Consider the following 24,686-nt stretch of genomic DNA (forward strand, 5'->3'; position numbering starts at 1 on the left):
TTCACAGATTTAGTTGCAGTAATTACATTATCCTGTTCAGTTGTTTGCAAAAAAGTCTCTCTAAACAAGGATAATTTTCATAAGTGGGTATGTTAGTGGCTGCATCAAGAAGTTAGTGAAATAATTTCTGAAGTCTTTGTTTAGAAACTCCAATATTTTAAATATACAAACACCTTAAAACACAGGAAGCTTTGAACCTTTTTAGATCCTTTTCCTGAACACTTAAACAGGGCACTTGCTTGTGGTACTGGAGAGAGCTGTTGGAGTTGTAATTGCACAAAAAGAATGGAACTGGAACAGTTCTAACCAGTAGCTAAGTGCATCTGTTAATCAGCAACAAGTCTCATACAAGCCAATTTTAACTGGGATGAATAATATCAAAACGTTATCCTGATAAAATTGTATCAGCTGGTCAGGCTTTGTTCCCCTCTCTTGCTATATACTGTTGTGTTTGGGAAAATGAACACTTCTCCTGGTCACTAAATCATGATCTCATCCTTCGAATTTCATAAAACAGTCATCTTTCACAGTTGAATAATAACCCCTTCAAGTTAATGATAAATGATTTCACTGCCACTTTACACTGACGTACTTTGTAATTTACTGCCCAGAATTGAGCAAACCATGACAGAACATCAGCAAAAAGCAAGTCTCTGAGCTTACAGTAAATGAAGATGACTTAAATTTTTTTTGACATAATGCTAGTTCAGATTGACACCGGAATCCGTCCCAAAGGATCTTTCATTATGTCCATCATAATAGTGGAATTAATAGAGTTAGAGATGGAAAAGATTCATTAAACGCACCTGGTCCAATTCCTGGCAGTATCACCATACACTTTGTGTGGCCCATATCAAAGCTGATGGAAACGAGTCCTAGAAAAAGCAGGAAATCTCAAGCTCATATGTCTCTGATCTGCTTTAATGTTGATCAAAAGCAAAGTTGCTCAGTTTTGTCAAAATTGGAATTGGGTTAGATTTTAAAGGATTTTTAATGGAAATTATTACAACTGCACCCATTTTTACCTGGACCTTCAATTCTTAAATCAGTATCTGGGCAAAATCTGCATCTGCAGTGTGACTGGTTGGAATGTAATCGTACTCACATAACAGAACAGGCAAAGATTTATGGGAGTATTTGGATATCACTTTAGTAACTACTTCAGCAAAATTTATGATTGGTGATGCATATGTTATGTGGTTTCATTACATTGGTGTGTTATTTGTTTGCTTTTTGAGGAGTAAGAGGAAGAGAGTAGGGGGGTGGGAAGGAGGGAATATTTAATATAGCAAAAGAAGCAAAGAAATTTTCCCTTCAAGGAGGTTAATGTTCTTCTATGTGCTAGCAGAGGTTGAACTACACAGGCCATTGCAATGCCGTGTCATCTTGCAAATATTTTTCAGCCAGGTTTGCCAATCTGTATAGCTGACAGAAGGAGGTTAGTTGAATGAAAGCAATACTTGCTGTAACTTTCTTCTGGAGGTATTACTGGGAGATAGTAAAGAGGACTTTTTTGCTGGCCTCTGAACCCTCTTCTCGCACTTTCATGTACATCGATTTAGAGGCAAACAGTTTTTCAGTTACAGGCAATCAATGGAAAGTGCATCAGGTCAGAGGATTGATCTGGACACCACACCACTTTTTGATACTGCCTTCTTTAAATTATACTGTTGGTTGGTGTGTGTGTGTTTTCTTTTTGTTTGTTTTAAATTAAAGTACTCTCGCAAAGAACCAAAAAGAGAGTTAACAATATTAGCATTCTTGTTATTGCAGCAGTTATCATAGGACCTCTTCCCTGACAGAAAGGGCTTCTTCTGCTGTCCAGTTAAGTGCCAGGGTAGTCATGAAGCATTTAATTTGCTGTAATGTGAATATCATTATGCCACCTAGTGCATTAAAACAACAGTGCAATTCATACTGTATTTTTAGTACATTTTTTTAAATTGCATTCAAACAGATGAAGCTTGGGTCCCAAACAATTCAGATCAGGTAATTCAAGATTTAAAAAGCTCCTCTCTATTTCAGTTAGATTTTGCAGCCATTAAAAAGACTGCTTAAAAGAGAATAGCAAGAAATGTCATTTCTAATGGAACATTTATTTGGGAGATGAGCTAAAAGTGGCTGGTATACTTTCAGCAGTGATTGCAGTGCTTAATTACTGAAGATGTTAAGAATATTGTTAATTTATCCATTGCTTTTTAGTCTTGCAAATCAGTAGTAAATCAAGAACATCTGTACTGATACAGATGATTATATATAAAGCAAGCAAGTCAGTGGGATGTCCATAGGAGGCAATGCAAGGAGAGTAGATTAACATTTTTTTCTTGGATTTTAAGATACCTGAATGTTAGACTTTCTTTAGAGTTAGTTCAAATTTAATTTGAGTGATGCTATACTGCATTTAAACTATTTGTCCTGACTAAGATTTTGGATTGTAATGTGGAAATATTCTGGTTACTAGTGAGGGAATTAGCAATTGATTTCTCATTTCTAAAGATACAGAAAATCTCTTATTTTAAGCAGAAATATTTTCCTTTTTTTTTTTTTTGAAGAATAATTCCTGTTCTTTCCTGTCTTTTGCTTTCCAGCACAAGCTGGAGAGCTTGTAAAAGCTCTCTTCTGCTAAGCCATTATTATATTTGATAAGCAGGTTTGCCTGTGCAATCATTGCAGTAAAAATGTAGTTATTACAGTGTTTAGTTTCTACACTTTTAGGTGAGTCTAGTTGACTGCATTTACAATAAATGCAAAATCAGTTGGCTAAAATGTCAGTTACACTTAATTTACTTGTGCTTTAATGACTTTAGAAGAAGTACTGTTGCATCACTGTGCATTGACCTACACACTACAGGAAATTATCAGTTACAAATTAGTCAGGCTTTTAATATACAAAGGTAGTGGAAGTTACCTCAATGTGTGACTGAGGACTGTGCATGAATTAATGTTCTTCTATGTAACCTGCGCTCTGCAAGTGGTAAATTCAGGATACTTTAACTTCATAATCCACATCCACACCAGCAGGCAGGGGCTTTAGATCCCTCAGGTTTCTCAACTGTCTAAGCAATCCAATTTCAGAGTGGAGTGAGATCCTAAAAAAGCAACCTGAATTTTCCTCTTGTGCCTTGCTCCTGTAGTGGCCTGTTTCCTGCAAGTCAGAGCTATGTTGTCTATGTCTATGACCCCTGAGCATGCAAAGTTTCTGGGGAAAAGCCTATAGAATCAGAAAAGATGGTTATTCATGCTCTTGGTAGTCCAGACTTTAAGCAAAGAAATAATAAAGTCAGTCCCTGAAAACAGAAGAACTAAAAGAGAATATGATGGAAGTGAGCCTGAGTATAAAGTGAAGGAACAGTACCTAGAACAATACTGCAGGTGAAGGTCTGTTTGTATATGCAGTCTCTGGGATTTCTCTGTTTCTGGGATGCTCAGAACAGAAATACAGTGATGTAGTGGGAGATTAGCTCTGGATGCAGACACATGATGAGGGTTGTAGATGGAAGAATATCTGGATTGTTCACAATCATTGTGCTTTGAAAATTCAAATCAATTTACTGTAAGGATTTCCATATAGGAAAGCAGAGATCTGCGCTAGATTAACATGTACATTTCATGAAACTTAAGGCAAAAAAACTGTGATCTCTGATTGTCTAGAAATGATTATCTTCACGTTTACCATACTCAAAATACCATGTTCATTATGAAGATATGTAGCATCTAAACGGATTTGTCTTCAACATGCTGGAAAAGGGTCTACTCTTTGAATATTCTTGTACATCTTGGCACGCTGTTTGCCCGAAACAGTTCTTTAGTCCCTTCACTTAGAAAAATGGTGTCATGTCCTTGTTTGGCAGAGCTCCCTACACAGTCTCCCAGCTCTGGGATTTCTGTGTCTCAGGGATGCCAGGACATATGCTGACATGCAGCTTTATTAAAACCTGAAGTCCTTGTTTCTCTGTTTCAGATCTATCTATACAAAGCTAGTTGTCCATCAGTTCCAGAAAGCACAGCTTTCCAATTTTTGTGCTATGCTGGAGCTCACTTGCATAATTTTACTGAGGCAAAATTCTGCCTACTGAGCTGCCACAGAAATAAAATGATTTATACAGGTATTCATTTAAGCAACTGCCTAAATACTAACGCTGTGTATATTTACTTAATGTATTAAAAATAGTCCAAAGAGCCAGATACCTGGTGTTAACTCATTAAGAATTATTTCAAGAAAAGACTGGTGACTGCTGAATACTTTAATACATGCTATTCCATTTTTGAAAAAGAAAAATCACTGTGCTTTAAACAAAATTGCCTAGGTATGAGTTGTAAATTGCTTTGAATCCCTAATTTAAAGCATGTTATATCAAATGACTTAAGTCCAAAAAAAAAAAAAAAAAGATTCTGAGGACATGAAAAGCAAGTTTAAACTGCACAATTTTTGAATTTGGGAAACTGCAGAAGTCTTGCAAAGACCTCTGAAACATCAGAGTCACCTAAAATCTGTTGATTATTATGAACCTAGTCTGATTTTTAAACACAACTGTAATTTTACACACAATAATAATATCTATCTGATTGGGGTGCAATCTGCCAGGCACAGATGAGATGCTAGAGATGTTTATGGTAACCTCTCTGTATTGAGTAAAATATTTCTTAGAGAACCTGAAACTACAATTTGTTCATCACTTTTGGGTGACTATGAGCTGATGCTTTGAGTTTGAAACCTGAAACCAGGTTTGAAACCAGGTAATGCTCTGGTTTGACTGAGGTTGAGTTCAGACTCAACATCTGAAACTAGAAGTTCGAGGCACTTGGCGCTGACTGAAGTTGTGTTGCATTAATTCTTGATTGCTGAAACCACTGAATTTCCTGTAGCTGCAGGCTGAGATAGAAGTGAGAATAGTTTCAGGCTTTGGTTTTGAGCACTTTATAGACAGATATGAGAGTATAATCACCAGTTCTTAAAAATAAAAGTTAGCTATTGGCCCACATATGGGGGGGAGTTGTTGTTGGTGTAGGATGTGAATGCTCAACAATCTTTAAGATATTTATTCTTGTGCTACCTGTTATGGTATGTAAATATTCTCATACCAGGTAAGAGGTACCAACTCTGTATGAACCGTGTAACTGTCCTTGAATATTCCAAATGTAAAATACCATGAAAGTCATACTTTAGAAATGATCTCTAAGAAGAGGAGAAGGAATATTCCCAGTGATTAGTCACCCATAGGCGACTAGATTGTGAAGCGTGTCTGCAGGTGATTTGTACATTCAAGAAGGAATGTGCAGCCCTCTCATAAGCGGTGAAATGTTAATATTTTTATCATGGCAAAGTGGCCTCCTATCAGACTTGCACAGCGAGGTCGTCTCAGAAAGTTCGTAAGTTTACCTCAGCCTACTACCCTGTATCTGTCTGGAGAAGAGAGCTTTCTTTTTTTCTTTTTTTCTTTTTTTTTTTTTTTTTTTTTGCCCTGAATAGTGTATGAAAAAAAATTACGGTGTATTTCAGCATTTTTGCACCTGGTTTGTTTCAAAACAAGAAATGAGATGGGTCTAAACAATAGCTAGAATTACATAGATATTTGTGGTATTCTAAAATGAAATTGAATTCAAGAGCTTATTTTTTTTAAAAAAGAAAATACTTTAAAATATGCTGTGAATGAGCATAAACTTTAAAATTTGTGCCCTGGAGAGCACTGGCTTATCTACTAAGGACATGTAAGATGATCTAGAGTAGAGAGAGCTTAAGTCATGAATTCTTTTTTTAAAACCCTTTGACTGAAAAGTTACCTCTTTTGGTTTGTATAATGCCCTTTTCTGCATCCAGCAACATTACTTTTGGATTAGCCTGTTGTAGTCAGGCTTTGAAGTAGTGCTGGTGAAGTTCTAAGTAATGAGAAACCACTAGAGAATTTTTATTCTTCTCAATCTTGAGAGAGGCACCTTTCAACACGCAACACAGTGATGCCTTGTGCCACTGACATCCAGAGCTAGTAACTGTGTATTGTGATTTTCCATGAGTAGTTGTGTAGATCACAGGAGAATGAAGAGTTACACTGAGACAAGAAAAATAGTGAATAGTAAGAAATAACATAGAATCATAGAATGCTTAAGGTTGGAAGGGACCTCTAGGGGTCATCTAGTCCAACCCCCTCTGCACACGCAGGGTCACCTAGAGCACATGGCACAGGACTGCGTCCAAGCGGGTTTTGAAGATCTCCAGGGAAGGAGACTCCACAACCTCTCTGGGCAGAGGTTTCCCCCTCTCTGGGGAAAACACATTCAGAAGCTGCTTTCTACATAGCCTTTTCAATAACCAGACAAATCTGTTTCGGTAGCTGAGTTTGTGGCACAATTAGATAATGTAAAGTTCTAGGCTTGCATCTCTTTAATTTACTGGACACCTTGTCTCGGTAAAGCTGTTTAATTAATTGGCAGTGAAAAATGTGCCGGGTTTGGCAAACTATGTTTCGGTCAAAGCCCCCGCAAGATTCATTAAATCATGTCTGAGAGTGCAGGAACTGCTCTTCCTCAACTGCTGGCTTCATATATATTAGGTCGTGTTTCCAGTTTTACCTCCTGGTTACACAGCTATATATACATAATTAGAAAATGCAGCTCATTTCAGCACGATCCCAGCAAGAATAGCAAGGCTTTATGGGGAGTCACAGTCTGACTGTTCCTGATGAACCTCGAGGGAAATCTTTAGATGCTCTAGCCTGAAGTTCTAGGGCAGATCACTCTGGAAGTCTTGAAAAGAACGTGATTCTGGATGCTGAAACCCTGTGTGAAAGCATGATGTTTAAAAAACTGGCATCTGATTCATGCAGTGTCATTCGGTCTGTTCGAAACCTACTGCTAGTCACAGAGCAGTTGAAAATTAATTCGCCTTATGCTAGTACCCATTTTATCATGCAAAGAGAGGAATTTGTTTGTTTGTTTGCTTTTGACAGTCTTGCTCAAAAGACAGGGAATCAAATAAAGACAGGTTAGTGCAGAGTTGTGGGGCATTGCCAGGTCTCTGTTGGAAGAAGTATACACTAAATGCTTTGACTGAGGTCACTGCCATTATTCCAATTCTGTTAAAATGACTAATTGAATTCTTGTGGTTGTGCTGTTGTGGCCGCATTGGTCGAAGTAGATATCTATCAGTTGCTCTAATAAAAGATAATACCTCTTCCTACAAACTTTGCTTCGTTGTAATCACATTACTGATTTTAGAAGAGAGACAAAAGAGCCAGCAAGCATACCACTGAAGATAAACATTTTGATAATACTAGTAAAGTAGGACAATGTGAGACTTGCCTAAGGAGTTTGCAAATAGCTGCTGTTTAGAGAAGGCAAATTCTGTTGTTTATCGGGAGATCATCATTAGATAACAGGTCTTGGCCCAGATTCTGCAAACATACACACTTGCATATGTGCTTAGCCTCAAGCCTCTCTGTACTTTCTCACTGAAAGCAGTTGAACCCCTACCTGTTTAAAGAAGGCAACAGGTTGTTGGTTGTTCTGGATTGAGACTTTCCTGGAGTAGATAATCCTTTGGCCATCACTGAACATATCTCACAATGTGCTGAGGAGCCAAGTCAAATAAATATAAAATCCTTTTGACAAACCATATCTATCTCCTCAGTGTAGATACAGAGACAGTCTATAAAACAGATAACAAAAGGTCAAGCTGTCTTTTAATCCAACAGCGAACATTTGAAAAGTCTTGGAGTCCTTTTGTGTCACTCAGAATTTGTTTCCCCATGTCCTGTGCTTCACAAGACAAATTTCTTAAGCACAGGTCTATAATAACATGCCTGCTGCAGTATTTTGTGTGCAAATTTTTTTTAACAGTCAAATGAATGCTGCTTGATTGAGGCTTGGTCATGTTTCAGTAACACCAAGTCAGGAGAGGGCACTGAGTGGTACTGCAGTGTTATCAGTGATGCATGCAGAGTAAATCTTACTCCTTCTGTTGCATGGTATCACAGCCCAGTGCAGTGTTCTTGCAGGCTGTGAGCTGATAAGATAGGTGCATTCCAGCATTGGTTTCCCCATAGGGTGCAGCTATTCTAGGTGGAGCAACACCTACTTTCTTATCTATTGTACAACTTTATAGCTTTATTATTTTATAAACTGGCATTTTTTTTTAACCTGAGGTGCAGAAAAGACAGTCCTTTCTTTTTGCTTGTTTTGAAAGATATGCTTCTCTGCAGTAGGTTTTGAAAATTGAAAAGGAAAGTCCTCACTCTGTGCCAGCTTACCAAGGTGTTCACTTTGCTGTGCAAGATCACATTGGAGCAGTGCCAGTAGATTGCCATTCCCTCCAACTTCATTTTGAGGATTTGAGCTGCTGCCAGGCTCCCACTCTACACTTGTTTGGCTCCCGTATAATTTACACATGGTTTTGCAGTCAGCTATGTTAGTATTTTATGCTATCTATTGATTTTATATTGCACTAAGTATTATATTTAAAGCACATCAAATAGCTCTAGATTTATGTTTCAAAAGTCAGGATGTTAAAATAATTTTATAAATGAAAAATAGTTTGGAAATCACTGGATGAGGATTTTTTGGTAAGGATTTAAAATAATCCTTAAAGCAGTGAGATATTGAGGGCAACAAATGATCCATGAATTATGTTTGAGGGACTAGAAGCCGACATATCTAATGACAGGTGGGTTTTCCCTAACTAATAATAATAATAATAATAATCTATCAAGCAAGTTTAATTTTAAGGTGAAAGCAAAAGCTTAGTCAGCTCCTAAACTGAAGACAGAGATTAATGAGAATCAATGGAAGCATTTAAGAAGAGTGCAGGGAGAGAGCTATTTTGGACCTTCAGATACTCTTCCTGTCCCTGATAGAGGCAGAGAAGAAACGGGAAAGAAGTGGCCCTAAGAAAAGACGTATCAGAAGAACATCTTTCTTAATTCTTCTGTTCTTCTCACTCAACAGGAAGTTGCTGCATCTCATATCTGCATTTGTGATAACACAAATGTTATAACACAAATACGTGTGTAAGCATATATTGGGTACACTTATTTGTACACATTAAATAGGCTAGCTGTAGCCAGAACGAAGTGTGAACAGAGATAGGAGTACTTAGTCATGCAGACAGACAGGAGATAGCCTTTAACAGCGTCTGTGCTGAAATTAGATGTACTAACTAAACTGACTGACCTGTCCTGCTACAAACTTCATGACTCACTGTTCATGATATTTTTGGTGACTCATTAGAAAGGTCCAGGGAGAGTTTACTGCTCAGAGCCTCCATTTCATGTGGGGGCCAACCCTTCAGCTTGCCTAACTCCCCCGTCACTAGACTTTGTGCAGGAAGAAAGGTTCACCTACATAATTTGGCAACAGAATGCAGTTTAAAGGTCTTTGCAGCCTGGGAATTCAGTATTGGCCTTACTTTATCTTCTAAGGCTGCTGCCACGCTTATTTTCCTCTCTGACCTTAACTGGAACTTGGAGTTTCCCAGTGCTGTATATACTTTCTTAGTAATCAATTCCTGCCTGCATAAGTGACCTTCAGAGATTTTATACAGAGATTTAATTTTGAAGAATCGGTTTTCATCATTGCACACTGCTGAAAAAACAAAAGGAGAAATCCTTTGCTTATTTATTTAGCTTAAGCTTCACTAAACACTATAGATTTCCTCATTAGGATAAAACTGGACTTAAACATGTACTGAATGACCAGATTCCCACCTTCCATCATCCTTTCCCTCCATCCCTTCCAAATCAAAGGTCCTCCAAAAAGACAGAAAGACAGACTCTGGATCTTATTACTGAGAGGGAAATTCACAGCTTTGTATTTTTCTGAAACCTCTTTTTTTTTTTTTCTTTTGTTTCATCCAGTGTTTTCTAAAATCAAACTATGTAGTTAAAAAAAAGAAAGCTTCTTTCTTTGTCTTTTCCCATCTCCAGTATTTATTACTAGAAAAAAACTGAGTGCTTTACAAAATAGGGGAAAAGTACATGCCAGAAACTTTTGCCATAATTACTTTAACCAGTTCTACTATAGGCCACACTTTCTTGAACTTCCTGCTTAGACTTTGTTTGCTCAGCTTAAATGATGAGTGCTTAGTACTTTAACATTCTTGGACAAGCAGAAATACATAAATGCAATGTTATCACAATGTTTCCTGCTGTTAGTGTCAGTAGATTTTTGTCTGTCTTCTGTGGGCTAAATGCTATTGCCCCCAAGGAGATGAGTTTCTCAGAGCTTGTTGTGGTAATGCCAGCAAATTAACCAGTTGTTCAAACTCTATATCCTTTCTTTGTGATATGCGTTTAAAGTCAGGGCTGAAAGTATTGAATTACTGGAGTAATATATCCTGCATGTACTCTTAGAAAAACAGAAATTAATTGTTTAATTTGCCTTTTTTATCTCACATTTTCAATGAACATAGAGTTACTATGTGGGTCAGCTGAAGCTCACCAATGGTATGTATGAGTCATATTTCTTAAAACAGTGAAGGTTAATTAATAAATAATGGCAGGTGATGTAGAGGCCTGTTTTCTGCTTCAGTATAATGTTGTTTTCATGCTTAGGCTTGTTTGCAGGAAACCACTTAGATCTGGCATTCTGCCTGATTTATACTAAAACTTTCATGTTTCAGAAAGCTTTTCAAAAACCTTTAAAGAGCTATTGGAAAAAAACAGTCCCATCGCTTCAAGATAATAATCTTGTTTTGAAAAGCTGAATGTCTAACAATATTTCTCATATTTCAACTGTATCATACTACTTTTGCTACTGGGACTATTAAGATCCCAGTAATTGCTTTGCAGCTGACTATTCCTTCTCTTTCCAGTACTGTCTGTAGCTTTTTCAGGGCGCCCCGCCTTTTCAGGGGTGTTTATTTTGACAGCCCAGAAAATGGACGGGGCATACTGATTGCAAAATGAGTCTCAGTTTTCAGAGATATTTTGCTACATATTATAGAATGGCAGACTTCCTCCTCCACCGTGTTTCAGTAGAGAAAGTCTGGAGATTAATTAGAACTGGCATAAACTGAGCTGGAAACTTTATCCAACTGTTGAGTGTTATACTTTATTTTGGAAGTAATCCAGAGTGCTGAAGACAGCGTGTTGGCTTGCTGTGTGTAGGTGTTTTTGTTTAAATCTACCAGCTTGCAGTCTTCCAATAGAAAATTGTCCTGAGAAGGATATCAGTATGAGGGATCCCCATGGGACCAGCAGGTGGAAGTAGGAAGGCAGAAGTCATTCCAGGTTGTAAGAGCTCATCTTCTCACTTTGTTCTTTCCCACACCAAAGAAGGTGTGGGAAAGGTTCCTTCCCGCCTTGCTCTTTCTTGGTTTCCCCAAAGGCAGGATAGGGCACCTCTAGAAGGCAGAGTTGGGGCATTACCTACTTGTTAACCTTGGAGGCTGTGAACAGGTACTTTTGTAGAGCAGAAATGTCTTAATGGTTTTGCTAGTCCCTAGACTTCGGTTCTTGCAACTGAGTGGTCAAGATGCTAACCAAAAGCTTTATGTCTGTCCTTTAGGACTTTATAGCCTTTCATCCCACCTCTTTATGCGTATGTTTTTAACAGGGAAATATGCATCTTTCGTGTAAACTTTCACTCTCCAAGAGGCTCTTTCTTGAGAAGGGTGGGTGGCTTAGGGGTCAATCTTGATCTGACAGAGGGCAGTGGGGAGCTGGGTGTTTATGAGGTTAAGTGACATCCTGTGTCAACCAGACGACTTGTCACATGAAGAGGTGCAAGTATGGCCAGGAAAGTTCTGCACGTGATGGGCCCTCTGGGTAAGAGTAATCATTAGTCTGTTGCTTACAAATCTTCATCTATACTGGCTTTTACTGCAGTCTGTAATGTCTAGGTGAAAACAGAACACCTTACATATTTTTTGATTTCTCACCAGAGTCCCAAATTATCCCTAACTATCCCTAATTAATTATAAAGGGTTTATGAAATAAGATGAGGGAATAAAGCAGAAAAAATGGAGAAGGAATCCCTAACAAGTAAAACAGGTGGCAGCAGCGCTGTACTGCTCTGATTCTCGGGTAGCCAGACCACTGCTCTAAAGAACTCTGAAGGCAGAATTTGGAGAGTATTACAGGTGTCTGTGACTGGGCAGTTTCTCTAGCCCTTGGTGAGATAGAAAAGAATATGCATGTTCCAGATTCCTGAAGGCAGGACTGAGCCTTTTTCTTGCTTCATTAAAATAAAACATCTCAGATCAGCTGTTAATGGAAGGAGAGGGATTTTTCAGTTTTATAAAAACGCAGATTGATCTGTAAACCCTATCTTCTTCCCATCTGTGACGTTCCCTTTGCGTCCACATATGCGTCTAACAGCCACATATCAATTTAAGTAGCAGGTAAATAGTTGTTTTACCCTGTTGCTGTTTTTAATATGATTTAATAAACAGACGTAAAGGGAGCAAATACGTAGGTGATAGTCATTCCTGCACAGTTTGCCATTTCTGATGAACAACGACCTGTGTGCTGAAAGCCTTAGCAGAGGTGTTGCAATAATGTGACTTGCTAGTCATATCTCAATTTTCTTTTGAAAATACTTTTATTTCCTATCAGGGATATTTCTTGAACTGAGCCATTTACCTTAACAAATCATTTCATGCTCCTCCTTAGCCACAAAGAGCCACAGAGATGCAGGAAGATCAATTCAGATGCAAGTTGAAAATCAGGTTAAGATAGAGTGTATTTTTCCTTGTTGGTTTTGCCTCTGATTTCCCTGTTTGCTGCATAGTTCCTACCTTTCTCTCTTCCTGCTATAGCTTGTTTGCCTTAGAGTAGCTTGTATCTGCAGACAAATTCTTAAACTTTTTTTTCTTTTCTTTTCCTTTTTTTCCCCCCTATCTCTGGGATTGTACAGGCAGTGTTGACAGTCATACATGCTTCTGCTTATAGGAAAATCTGTGTCAGAATATGGCAGAATTTCAAATATTTTGGATTTCTGCTAGAAGAAAGGTGAGATCCTTTCAAAGATCAATAGCTATAAGAATTTCAGTATTTACCAATGCCAATATTTGTTTACCAGATAAGGGTGAGTCATTTTATTGAGAAAAATGAGATAAAAGATGAAAAGTTGTAAAAAAAATAGACTTCATTTAGGCTTTGCTCTCTGTGTTTTCAGAAACTGGAAACAATTGTGGGTATATCAGTTCAATTTAATGAATAGTTTGACAAATGATTACGATAGGGAAGGATAATGTGACTTCACCTGATAACAGCCTTTTGTTACTTGTGAGAATTCTTATGCTTAAGGTAAGCTCTCAAAATCTCCCGTTTGGTAAGACAGAAAACTTAATCTTGCTATTTATTTATCAAAGACCCGAAAGAAAGAAATACCATAAAAATGAAGATAATACCGCGAAGAACAGGGACTTTCTGAGTTAGACAACTTGTTTTGCTTAAGGTGACTACATCTTCTGGCCAGGATTTTCAAAAGTTACTCAGAATATTAGCTCAGTATTCTTGGATTCCAACTTGACTGACCTGAAACTTGGTATCTAGCAAGTCAGGGGTATCCATCAGATAGAAATTTAATTAATTTCTATCTGAATGGATAGATTCATAAATTCATAAATAAATTCATAAATTTCATTAATTCCATAAAACTAATACTTAGTTGCCCTTAAATTCAAAGGTAGGCTGATTCTGTATTTTCTGTATTTTGCACAGTTTGAGAATGTTGGTAAAATGAGTGTTGATAGTCGCCTGTAGCAAGATTTTACTATTGTGATATTTAAGCTTACATTGAAGCTTATTAGCAGACGGGATAGTAATGATCTCTTCCAAGGTTAGAGGAGATGTCTCAAACTAGATGGTAAGCTGAGCATCAGTCAATATGGAGGAGCAGTTCCACTCGGGGCTGGAAGGCCTATCCAGTACCAGACTGGGAGAGGGTCTGCCTAAGTCTGGGATTGAGTCTTCTGCCTGGAGTGCTCTAGGAGAAGATAAATCTTCCATGTGTTTCTGTCTCTTAAACAATTATCTTGTGGAATTTTAAGTCACAAGAAGTGAGTGATAACTCTCCAACTAGTTTTAAAACTCCAGGGGTACAAAATGCATGTGAAAAGTTTCTCCCAATTTGTTGACTCATGTGGTACACATTATATTATACAACAGTGGCACCCAGTGGAGCCTGAAATTACAGCAAGGCTTCTGCTGCTAGCTGCTTGTTAAGACTTTTGCTCAAATTTGCTGAGAGCTTAGCCCTGCAGTTGCTGATTTGGGAAGGTCTGTGAGAACCAAAGTTGAGCACAGTCTTCTCCTAAACCAAGCACTCCTGTCTTATTTGTCAACCTGTCTTTTCCTCTGAGAAGTCTAGGCTGTCTGGGCATTTATCTATTTATTCAGAACAGACTCTGAATGACTTCACTGAATGTGAAATAAAAGTCCCTTTGTCTCCCTAAAGCAAACCATAAACTTAAAGTATTTTAGGTCTATTCTAGTTTATTTTACCAGGAGAAAATCTAGTATTGTTGGTCTGTGTCCTTAATGAAAAATCATTTTGCTTCCTGTAAAGAAGACTATAGAATGCAAAAGTAATTTGCCTACTGCTGCCTAGTCAGTTTTATAGGAACCAAGTCTCTAGGGATGTGCAGGGAATGCCAGTTTTTCTAGGTGGGCCAGCAAGTTGCTCCAGGGCAAAGTGAGGCTAATGTAAAGTATTAGATCTTCTCAAGAGTTTTGTGTTCTGAATAGTGGAAGTGAATAGGGATTTACCAGTACCTGTCTCTTAGTACCAAAGAAAACTGAATGAATTGCAATAATGTCTGTGTGCTTGATGCTGTGGAGCTCAAATTTAATTTCCAGGTTGCCTGCCTTCACATTGTCTAATAATATCAGGAAAACTTGATTGAGGAGGAGGATGGTGCCGTGAGTGAAAATTTGAGTAGAAAATTTATTTCTTTTAGTAGTCTAGCACAAACATGCTTTTATTTTTTCCATTTATTTTTTACATTTCCTTCCAAATGCTGGTTGTCTTAGCTTTTGGGGCATGCTGACCTTATTTAAATGTACAAGAAGGTGGATGTAGGAAAGCATGTACAAGTAGGTGCTACTTTGCAGTCAAAATGAGTTTAGGAAAGAAAGGATGACAAGCTGGAGCAATTTATGGATGACGTGTTGGACATACAGTGAGTATTAAGGAGCAAGAGGCATTAGAGGCAGAAGAGGCTGCTTATTAAGTACATATTCTCCTGTTACAGTACTTTATTTTGCAAGTGATCCCATTAAATCACTGGAACTTTCTGTATCTTACGTTACCACTCAATGTAAGACATACACTCATAATTTCTGGAGAAATGGCTGCTTATTTTAATGATTATAGGTAGCATCAATACAGTGGCATTTATCCAAGCATTATGTGGAGGTAGGTAAGTAGATTTTATCTTTATTTTATAGCACAGGGTGTGAGAGCAAAATAAATCACTGGAGAATAAAAAGTTACCTCAAAAGTGTGACAGGGACCTCACGGCCAATCCAACCATTATGTTACACTACCCTCTAAAGTGAAAAAAGTATTATAATGAAAGGGAAGGCAAGTCAGAGACTTTTGAATAGATCTAGGATTTATTTTTAGAGCTAGACATTCAATTTGTTCTGGACACAAACATTTTAAGATAAAATCCAAAAATACTCTTTTTTTTGTGACTATTAAGATTCCTCCCATCTCATCCTGTATCCTGTAAGGAGAACTGGGTTGCAAGGTAGATGATGCCACCTGGGAAATACAGATGAAGCTGTATGTCTCCTCACTTCCTGCTCTTGTTAGAGGAATTTCTTGCATATATTTGAAGGCTGTAGCAAATTGTATTCTCCTTGCCCAGAAGAGGATTTTGAAGAACTGTGCCCCAGGGAGCTGGAAGTGTTTGGATTCCCCATCCCCATGTGCTGCCGCTGCAGGCTAAGGTGGGAAGCACACACTACACCTTTAGCATACTGACTTCGCCATCTAAATTGTATTGCAAGTGATGTCAAAGCAGCTACTCTGAGTAAAATTCTGTGTGCTGTTCCCCTTCAGTACCTCTGCCTTCACTGCAATGAAGCTTCAAGCTCCTTTGAACATGAAATAACTCGTTTTCATTGCAATTTCTTTCAGTCTTACCACTTTTTTTTTTTTTTAAAGAAGGTTTTCTCTCTAGTGCAAGTTAATCAAACTGAACCAAATGTCGTATGGAAAAGGTAAGACACCCACAGCATTGGAGAGCGCATTAGAATGGATCCGATTAGTTAGAGGAAGACTTGAACCCGAAGAAAGAGGAAATAATTGAGACATACCATGTAATTTTCGTGTAATTACAATTGATTTTTATCACAAGGAGAGAGAGAAAAAAAAGAGGACAAACTATGGCAGCTGCTGAGGCTGCTATTGGGAAGTGAAGTAATTTTACATAGAGATGACACTTTTTTTCTCTTTCTTTCGCTTTCTCTCTTAGTTTTGAAAACGAGTTAAGAGTGGTGACTTCTAATCCTGAAAAAAGCCAGGCAGGATAAGCCTATACTAGTAAGGGTTATTGCATAAGTGCAGGAAACTAAATGGAAAGGGTGTAACAATCAAAGACCTTTTTGGTAAAATGGATTAAGATTTAAAATTGAATTTAAAAATATCAGTTGCTTAAGCTTATTAAAAGATGACTGGTTAGGCCTTTTTTCCCCTTTCCCAAAAGAATGGTTTATGGCCATCCATTCTGAAAAGGACCATGATTGCACTTTAATGTTTGGTAAGATAGTGTCTTTCCCACTTTTCCCTCTGTAAATCTATTTTGAAGACAACATAGTTGGGTTAGTTAACAGAATTTTATAGAAGTTGCTATGAGACAAACAGCTCTGGAGGAAGTTGTTAAGTGAAATTTTGGACAATAAGATGTATGGAATATTTTTTTAGCTCAACTAGGTCTTCGTCTTGTCCAAAAAGTTTTGTCTACTCCGAAATTCATTGGGAAAAAATAGGTTTCTGTTCATTAAACGATTAATGTGCCTGAAGTGCATGATTTTTGGTCATGGAAAAGGAGAAAGCGTGAGTCTTACGTGGTTCTTAGCATGACAGAGACTTGGATCAACACAAAGTTTTGAAGGACATACAACCATAGCATCTTTTATCCTGGAGAGAGAGAGATTGAAAGAAAATGTGCAGGAGACATTGGCCTTGACTTTACTTTGTTTGGAAGCTCCTCCTAGTGATAAAACATAATAAGATGTGCAAGCTTTTTGTTGTTGGTGGTTTTGTGTAGCTTGTTTTGTACCACTTACGGTCTTCTTTAGACATCCGATTATATTAAAGAGCATATTTTAAAAAGATACTGAATATGCTCTGGTAAAAAAAATAAAATAAAATAAATAATAATAAAAAAAAACAAGGTGGAATTGATATAACAAATACTGCTGGGTTTCCCCTAGCAGTCCCACCTGTCCTTGGCAGTGCTTGCTCAGCCTTGTTGCAATGCTTCTCCCAGGAGCAAGGGGATGTGACCAGGGATCTACTTCCACCTGCTGCCTCATGAAGATCACAGCTGTGTGGAGAGGTGACTGAAAGGGCTGCCAACCCCAGTGGAAATAGAAACATTTTCACAAATATTTTTTCCTTTTGTCCTTCACCAGGGGTATAGCTGAATTGTAAAAATAATATTTTAAAAATTTTGTTCACAATCTGATACGTTCTTGAGTTCATTCCTAAGAAAAGGAGGCTTGTACTATTTATTAGCCCTGCTGGAGAGGTAATCTGCACTGCAAGTAAGTTTCAGCAGAGAATCCAGTGAGCCACCATTTCACTCCTGTACCAGTTGTTCTGCTGTCTAACAAGGCACCATCCTTCAAAATAACATCTTCTTTCATCCAGGCACCCCAGTCTTTAATAGGATTTGAACTTGTGCTGGTAGTTTAGTATACTTTGATCTAAACTTAAATTTCTTGAATGCAAGGAGACAGTAACTCTGATTAGTATTACATGTTTGTATCCCTGTTTTTCAGTTATTACACCTATCTCGTATCTCCTCTAGATGCCTCTTCCTGTTTTCTGTGCTTCTCTGTAAAACAGAAGTGAGTATATCCTCATCCTGAGAGCTTCTCGTGGTACCAGAGAATCCTGGTCTCTGGAGAGCTGCAGCTAATCTATCCCAGATTTGGTCTTTACAGATCTGAAGCAGGATGGAACTAGAATTTTTGCTGTCTTATTTGAACTGAAGCTCAGTTATTACTGGTGAACTGTAGTATTTAGTACATGCTAGTTATTAGATTCGTTCTAACACCATTGTGAGCATTATTCTAAGAATGAGCAAACTGGCACATAATTTAGAGATGCTCAGGCAGTGATTGGATGACAGAGTTGGAGTAGCACTTGCAACTTTCCTCACCAGTATGCTCAGTATGAGAAAGGCTCTGAAGTCTTTTTTTCTGATGGCTCATATCAGACCCCTGACTGCTTATAAAGATTGCATGCAAACAGCTGACCTTAAACTTGAATTTCTTATGCATAAAGTAATTACAAAATTATTTTATTGCCACTGCAGTTATACAAATAAATCAAAGTTTATAGGAGACCCAAGGAATTACTCATTGGAGAGGGAGAATAATGTTAAGACCAAATAGCTTGTTGCTGATGAAGCCAGTCAAGTTTCATCAGTTTTTGCCAGATGAAAACTTTTTTACTTTTTGAAATTGTTGCTAGAATAGAGCTAGCCATTTCCTTTGTTGTTATTACAATGTGGAGAGTCTTATTAAGCAAATTAATAATAGTACTGTTTCCACTGTAAATGATTATCTTAAAGCTTTATAACTTAGCTGCAAGATTTCCCTGCCAATGGATGTCTGGCACATACAAGGTTTGGTCTTTAAATTAATTTACTAAGATAATTCCACAGCCATTGTGAAACAATAAAAGTGGCAAACAATCTTATTAATACTTGGTGCCTCATAGTGCTTTTTTTAAGAAAAACAATGAAACTCTAAAAAGAGCACTGGTAAAGCATTGAGTGCTTTTTTGGCAATTATGTGTATTTTAGACATTAAAAATTCTAATTTTAAACAAGCTCCTCTATATATTTAGTAAATTTTATTAGTTAAGTGCTCTATTGTTTTGGTGGACTTACTTAAGTGTACATATGATTCAAAAACTGTAGAGGCCTTCCTTGCATTTTTTTAAAACATATTTTTAGACTGAACTAATTAAGCTCTTGAAATGCAGAATGCAAGAAACATTTAGGAAATACTTTTTTATTCCCCTGAATTTATTACAAAAAAATCAGGCTTGCATGGATTTTTTCATTAATTTTTCTTGAAAATGGTTTCCCAAAGTCTGTTTGTGGATGCATTTGCAGACTTTAGTATCTAACGTAACTGTTCAAAAAAAATAAAAGGCATGGGCATTTTCAATTGCCCGTGTGCTATTTCAATTGCCCGCCATCCCTCTACCTATTTTAATGTAACCCTGTGCTTTCATTTCTGCTGTGGCACTTTCTTTGCCATACTCCGAGCAAAGGGCAGATTTACACTTATTTCTAACTCCCCGGTGCAGTGTTCTACTGACCCGTGCAAGAACCTTTTAAGATGCGCAAAGTTGTATATGAAGTCACAGTAATAATAACCACCACTTTTATAACGTCTCCAGTATAGCATGTTAAGTTTTTATAATACTAATCTGGACACATCTGGACTCCTGGCAAGAACATTGTGGGATGTTTTTGCTGAGGGAAGACAGATGCTGTGCAGAGCTAGATTAGCTGATAATGACTCCTTTTCTGGCTGTGGCCTGTGCGCTGCTCATTTCAGGTAGGGGCACTTTCTCATTATTCTAAATGATGAAGAGGGTTCTCTACAAATGTGGCCTCCATGTGATTTTTTTTTTGTTTGTTTTCCCTCATGAAGAGGTGCTCTAACAGACACTTCCTGAAAATATAATCCATGATGTTGCACACAAAAAAGATACAAAGTAATAAACCGTATTGAAAGATAGCACCAGCCACCAGGTGTTTGAAAATATGCCCTCATGCAGTGAAGTGTCTGTGACATTATTTATTTAAAACTAGGTGATGGGAACATGTTTTCTCAGCGAGCACATCTCATTTCCAGTAGTGTCCTGCTATGCATAACCCTGGAGCCCCTGTTTGTTTATAGGAGTGTTTTTTTTTTTCCTTTTTTTTTCCTCTTCTCAGACTGTGATGGCCCAAGGCAAAAAAAAAAATGAGGGCTGTGTGAAAACCACTAATGTATCCCTAATTCAGACTTCAGGTCCCAGTATCTTGTTCAGCATTATTATATAGTACATGACAGTTCCTCTCATCTTGTTGCTCAATTCTTTTTGTATATGTGTAGCTTCATTGAAATGGAATTCAGACTCCAAAGTATAAGTCCTATGCATTATTTAAAAGAAACAAGCCGATCCTTTCTGGGATTTGTAATGCAGATATCAACAGATCTCTACAAATAGGAATGGACTTCCGCAACCTAAAAATGAGCCAGTATGTCCAGCCCTCTTAAAGTAGGGCAAAAGAATCAGCAAAACTTTTGGCTTCTGTCATGTGTCGCTTAACTTGAAGAATTTCATTTCTAATTAAATCGTATATAAACATAAATAGTTCTGCTCTATTCTTACAGGTTCCTGAGATTACAGATAACACTGTTGTCACTGTTGTCTTTTGGCTGTCAGGGAAATAAAATGAGAATGTAACTAATGCTGACTGCAAAGAGCAGTGATTTTCTATTTTCTTTGTGTTTTTTGTTTGTTTTTGGTGGCAATGGTAGTTTTTTTTTTTTTTTTTTTTGTTACTGTACTCAGCTGTTCTCTGTAGATTTCTTTTGTTTTACAGACATGTGCTAATTCTAGAAAACAATTAATACCAACATAGGTTGAGCAGAAGGTGCTGGTACTTTAGATGAATTTTGCATAAATGTGAGAGAGATGCATTGCAATTTCTTGTCCTCCTTCCTGTATGGCCACTCAGTGATAACCCTATAAAACTGGAGGCATGGGATACCCAGAAAGATAGATGTATCCTTGGGGCATTTGTGTATATTCATAGAGGGTAGTTCTGAGCGGTACAAGGTTGGGATTGAGCAGATGTGAGTTGTTTGGCCAGTAGCAGTGTAGTCCTTGTTTCTTTTACCAGGCTCCACAGATGTAATACTTTAAAAGATTGTGTTCTCCTTCACATCAAAACCAGCTATTCGCCTTATACTTGAAGGGAAAAAAAGGAAGAAGTTTGGATGTCAGTCTTAATTATGGTTTTTCCCCATCCTTTTCTTTCTCTAAAATACCTTATTCTCTAATATGTGTTTGATGAACAATTGGACTGTTTATCTGCAACAAGCTTAGACCAAATATGAGTGCCAAAGGACAGGCACTGTGGGGTGACTGCCTTCCCCACGTTTCCTAGGGAGAAAAGGTTTATATATTATTTATCCTTTTCATTTCTAGTCTGTTCAAACTAAGGAACTTCTTGTTTCATCTTGCTCTGGAGTTTATTTCTTCCTGCAGCATAGCTGCAAGGTTGATGCTTGGATACCGCCATTTTCAATGCATCCTTCAATCTGATACAGTTAACTGTACAGTTAACAGTCTCTTCTTTTAGAAGGGATCCTCTAAAAGGATCCTTGCCAAGTAACAATATTCCCTATATGCACCAGACCTTCTTTAACATTGCCTCTCAATAGCTAAGTCAAATATATCTTCTTTAGCACAATCACGTTCTGAAGGAGGGAAGTTTAAGAGTGAAGCTTTGGTCCAAGTTGCTGTGAACCAAAGCACCCACTCAGTTTAAATACAAAGCAATGATGATTGCCAGTGGTTATAAAGTTACTGAGTTAATTCAACCTTTATTTGGCCCCATACCATTCTGTAGAATATGAAAGAATGGCTTACATATTAGGTCCTGTGGCCGTTGTTATAGCTGTAGCTATAAAAATCATTGCAATTTTGTTCACTGGTCAATACTGCTGCCATGGAATTACTGCAGTAGCTTTGATTACTTGGGATAATATTTTTGGATATTTTAATGGCATCAATCTATTAATGTATCATCTCACTTCAAAAATAGCTGACCAAATCTTCAGCTGGTATAAATCAGCACAGTTCTTAGTGCCACAAAGGGTTTTTATCTGCAGAGCACTTGGCAGTGTCTACTGAAATACGAAAAAGCATTGTGTGCAAAGTGCACTCCTTTTTGTCCTTAACTTCCTTTACCTAATGTAAAAATTCCATTAAAAAGTAGGCTGTTTTCTTCAGAGTAAGTCTAAAACTTGATATGGTGTATCTCTGAGCCTTGATGATAAGAAATTGATTTAATGATTAGAACATCACCAAGAATAAAGGTATATGTATACTGCTGGGTGCCATTTTAAATGGAGTCACAGAAGAGTGATGTCAGCTCATGTTCCATGCAGTGACCTGGGGAGTGAACTATGTTGTATTGAGAGACTGTAGAATCAGAGACTGCAGCATTTTCTGATTTTTTTTTTTTTTTTTTTTTTTTTTTGCTTTCTTCTTCTCTTCCTCCTTGCCTTCTTCCTGCAGTTTTAGTGTGTTTGGGTTGGTATTGAGCTATGCCGTTTCCGTCTGTTCTGCCTTGGTACTGAATTCAGTACTCTTTAATTGTTCAAGTATCCGTGTTCATCTCCTCACCCACAGCCCTGTTCTGGCTTTAACATAGAACTATTAATTCATAGCACATGTGATATAAACAAATCTGTTTTGTAACCTGCTAGTGCTGCTCACCAGCAGCATCCATCTGAAGGCTGACAGTGTTATCCATGGATTTGGTAGTGGGAAAATCAGCTAATAGCCAGCTGGGCTTTCCTGTCTCAGGAAGGTGACATGAGAGGTCTAACCAGAGCATGTGAAGAAACCATTGAGAAAGTTTCTCCGTATCTGCAGATTATTTGAGAGTTAAGAGAGGATAAGCAGGAATGTGGGAGGAGGCCATTCCCTTTCCATGAGGAAAGGCCCTCAGCAGCATTTTATATGGGTGAAAACAGCAATTATTAAAAAAAAAAAAAAAAAAGGGAAAGGAAAGAAAGAAAAGTCTTGATTCCAAAATCTGGAAAGCCTAACTTAAACTGCTTGGTGGAAAGCAATGAGTTAAAATGTTCATTGTATGTGATATTTAAAATTAGAAAGTCGTTAATGCAGTTCATCACAAGTTCTGTATTGGTTGCTTTATTAATAACTGCTGGAGTTCAGTGGCAGCAGGTTAAATTGCTTTAACAGAAGCCTTGGTTTATTTAATGTTTATGAAGGGACAGATTTACTGAAAAAAGAAGAGGGCTGCCCTAGAACTGATTAATTTCTGTCACAAATAAAAGAAATAATATCCTTCCAAAAGACTTGATCTACACAGTAGTCTTGTTGTGTCTTTATTTTGTCACGTTAAGTTTATATAACAAACAGGGCTGTGCTCCTAAGAAGGTAAGCTGGCATTCTTCCAGTTATCGATACTGAAATATTAATGATCAAGCATTTACTGAATGCCATTCCTCAAATGCAGGGTCTCCACAGCATCTTGTTGCATTCATGGAATTCATTTGTTTGCATTATCCTGCTAACTGGTTCTTTCGTATTGCCAAGGTGATGAACAGATTTGACATTTAGCTGATTACTTCACCAAAATTAAACAGAAAACAGGGCAGCCATCCAAAGTTCCTTTCAGTGTGAAAGCTAATTATAAAAATGCTTTGAGCAGCAATTTCTTTTTGGATGTTAAAGTGCTTTTATTAGATTGTTCTCCTGTCATTTTAAGATTTATTGCTGGACACTTATAAAGGGGGTGGCCTGCTGGAACAGAATTATTTTCTGTATTTAAGATGGGAGCCAAAGGAGTATAGAACAAGTTTTAGGCTGTTTGTATTTTAAACAGGAATATCTGAACAGGATATTCTGAATATTTATCTGAACAGGAATGGGGACTGGACTGAAACTAGTGCTGGCTTTCATGGCATTTAGAAACATGAATTTTTACATTTATGATAAACAGAAATATCTACCTACTGCCAATAAATCAGTGACTCCCCATTTCCAAACCAGTTCCTTAGCAAATAAAAAAGGTCATTTAAAAGCTGAGGACAACCTTTACATTGTTAGTAGCTTGTGTTTTACAGTGTAAATTTACATAATTTGGACCCATCACAATCTGGTGATGGAAAAATCTAACCAAGTGCAAGTACTTGTCTTTCGTAGGCCATTACTAGTTCTGAAATAGCATGAAACACTACCCTGAAGTCACTCTGCATAAGTCACTGAATAAGAGTTGGCCAAATGAATTTACAGCAACTACTTTGCCGCTGAAGAGTGATATATCCTATTACCAGATCTATGAACAAGTTTGTCTTGAAATATTTTGCTAATGCCTTGGAAAATATTTAAGTTGCTATGCTGACTGTTGTTATTAGTATCCTGTGGGCCTCAGACAAGGTGTGATCTAGCAAGGTTTAAAGGTGACAAACTGGGTATTTTTGCATATGATAGTGTCTAGCACACTCTGGCTACTAAATCAGCCTGTGAGGACATATATTAAATCTTGACAGTGAGGTCTATTAATATACCTTGAGCCCAAATGAGTTATGTGAATCTGCTGTTTCGAGCTGTAGATTTCTGCCATAACTAGGAGGAAATATTTTGCTAGGGGTAAATTAATGTTGAAAGCTGGTCAAAAAAAAAGTTTAATGTTGAAAATTTCTTCTTCTTCTTCTTGTCAGTGTTTGGCTTCTGTACTAAATCCC

General features: G+C 37.5%; 1 protein-coding gene across 1 annotated transcript in view; it reads left to right on the top strand.

The window, feature by feature from the left end:
- INSC (INSC spindle orientation adaptor protein) overlaps positions 1–24,686 on the top strand; it is a 79,567-nt gene that overhangs the window by 36,257 nt on the left and 18,624 nt on the right. The window lies entirely within an intron of this gene.

The sequence above is a fragment of the Tinamus guttatus genome, unplaced genomic scaffold, assembly GCF_059628265.1.
Source record: "Tinamus guttatus ecotype Peru unplaced genomic scaffold, ASM5962826v1 Tinamus_guttatus_pri_ptg000240l, whole genome shotgun sequence".
Taxonomy (NCBI): domain Eukaryota; kingdom Metazoa; phylum Chordata; class Aves; order Tinamiformes; family Tinamidae; genus Tinamus; species Tinamus guttatus.